Source organism: Euprymna scolopes, chromosome 32 (genome assembly GCF_053919585.1).
Source record: "Euprymna scolopes isolate OS-2025 chromosome 32, ASM5391958v1, whole genome shotgun sequence".
In the NCBI taxonomy this organism is placed as follows: Eukaryota; Metazoa; Mollusca; class Cephalopoda; order Sepiida; family Sepiolidae; genus Euprymna; species Euprymna scolopes.
The window spans coordinates 43342200-43344926 of NC_136513.1; the positions used below are offsets into that span (position 1 = coordinate 43342200).

The 2727-nt window shown below is 35.3% G+C and overlaps 1 pseudogene; it reads left to right on the forward strand.

The window, feature by feature from the left end:
- Positions 1-2121: 2121 nt before the first annotated feature.
- LOC145256554 (5S ribosomal RNA) lies at positions 2122-2238 on the forward strand (annotated as a pseudogene).
- Positions 2239-2727: the final 489 nt, after the last annotated feature.

Consider the following 2727-nt stretch of genomic DNA (forward strand, 5'->3'; position numbering starts at 1 on the left):
TCGTTAAGGGAAATGAAAATTTAATGATTTATATAGGAGTTTATAATCCGGTTTAGAAGGGTGACTGCATGACATAGTAAGAATGTGTATATATTTTCCGGGTGTAGACTGGTGGCATGAAGAGGACTGTAGAAAGAGAGGGAAAAATAAGAACTACTTCATCTGTAGATGTTGGCAGATCATGATCCCTCTCCTAGGATGCAATATAGGGTTTTAATATAACGAATAAATGTGTCTATGACGGCGGTCAAAAGTCAGAGAAGGTGGCTGATAATAGTTTAGACATAATAAATTGCGGCATCTGTTCTTGCAAACCTACGGTAATTTGGTCCAGAGAGGAAAAACTGTGCTTCTTTAATATATATAGGAATATAAGGATTATATTGGACTCAATATATAGTAATGATTTTGAAAGTTAAAAAAAATGACTCGTGCGCCACTACCGAGAATCAAAACGTTTAGCTTACGATTTACTTTTTCCTTTTGCATTAATGCCTGAACAATGATGACATGTTTTCTGCAAGGGTAAAAATTAAACATGGATCAATAGCTATTACGTTACGCATGCATATTCGTGATACCGTCGTAAATTCCATTTCACCTTGTAAATTCCATTTTTTTTTTTTAATTTTCACGCGTTGCACCGATTTTCCTCGGCTAAAACCAAAATATAGTTTTGCGTGGGTTCGAATACCCTGTATATGATGTTTCATGTCTGTAGACGAAAAACTGACATAGGAGTTTGATAGGCAATATTTTAAACAAATATAAATACACATACATAAATACATATAGAAAGAGGTTTGTGTTTACTATAACCTTTTTACACAAATATTACGCAAGTATAAATCATGTAGAATATCTGCACGGAGGTAATTACATGTAATAGTTAACTAAAAATGATCATCCCAACAAAAAACCGAAAAAACTAACAGTGAATTAATTAAAATGAATGTGTAAAAGAGTATGAAAATTAGCTAGATCATTTGCAGATGAATGCAATTCCAGGGCCCATATATAACAAAGTCGTATTTTCTTTTTAAATAAATAGAAAAAAATGTTTTTAATATGAATATGAAACAATTATATATATATATATATATATATATATATATATATATATATATAAAGAACTTTGTGTGCGTAGTCCCTATATACTCGAAAACGGCTGAGCCGATTTTTAAAACGTTTTCTACAAATGTGCTTTATGTGCCTGGCAGGGCAGTGTTCTCACACAGTAAACCGCTTCATGTAAGGGGGAGGGTGTACGAACATCTGAGGTCACCGACCAGAGGGAATGGGCTTCATGAAGAGCTCATTGGCTATATATATATATATATATATATATATATATATATATATATATATAATTATTTCTACAGCTAGAAAACGTCGCCATGACAGCCAAGTCCAGGACTCGAGTTTCACCCTCATTTGGACTACCAGCTGTTGGCTGTCATGACTCTTGTGAGCTGCGTCGTTGTCTGGCTGTGGAAATATATATTCTTTCACATTCTGAATATATATATATATTATGTGTGTGTTTGCGCACGCGCCTATGTGTGTGTGTGTGTGTGTGTGTATGTGTGTGTGTGTGTGTACTCGGATGGATGCAAGCATCAGAAAATCGGAAACTTTTGCATTGTTTTTAGTCTAAACTGTATTTTATGAATTGAATATGCTTATATAAGTTTTGGAATTTAATTATTTAGCAGACTTTCATTTAATAACGTAATTCTATTTTCATTGGCTTTTTCATTGACAACGCGTGATTTATTAATAAGACGGTTTAATCTTAGCAATTACGACACATACGCATGCGTGAGACTCAATTATCCAATAAACGAAACGCTACGTAAAAAAAGTATGTCGCCATTTTTGACGGTCCGACCTCGCGAGGTTTAATAGAATACTGAAGTTCTAAGCTTGTGTGATTGCTTTGTTTTATGGCTCTTCAGATTATTTAATGTCGAATCTAATTAATTTGGTAAAAGTTTTGCTGCTTCGAATTCTTAACATCTTCCAATATTTATTCATGGTCTTTGTTTTAAGAATGACGTGAATTTATGCATTAATCACCGGATTCAGTCTTATTTCGTACCCGTAACCGATTTTAAGGGATTATACGGCATAATCACGTTGATACACCGGTTCTCGCCAGAACACTGAAGTTAAGCAACGATGAGCCTTGCCAGTACCAGATGGGTGACCATTTGGGAAGGCTAGGCGCTGTATATACCTCGTCGAGTCGTAGAAATTTCCAGGTTAGTATCTGGGGGCGCGTTTAACTCACGGTCGAAGATACACTCCCAAATCGAGACGGGAAACCACCGTCTTTACTTGACTTCCCGAGATTACCATGGTTCTACAATTTGGAGAGACGTGGTCGCCGACACTGTTAAAACAACAGGGTCGCTGCATGCAACCGATTTTGTCAAGATTCGAAACCTTGAACACCGTGTCTGTAGCCTGAAGGCCTATCACTAAACCAAATCCCAATTTATTTGTTTATTTCCCCCCTCGATACGTTTGAAAAAAGGTGCTGCTTTACTTGAAGTTAATGTTTTTTTACGATTTTGAACACCAGTAAATTCATCATAACTTTTGTTTTACTGAAGGAAAATTGAAAAAAATTTTTTTCACAGTATAGCTGAGAAGGTGATCTGTAATAATTGTTTGAAATTTGGTCGAAAAATGAATGAGCAGTGAAGTTTTACTGCAGTTCTT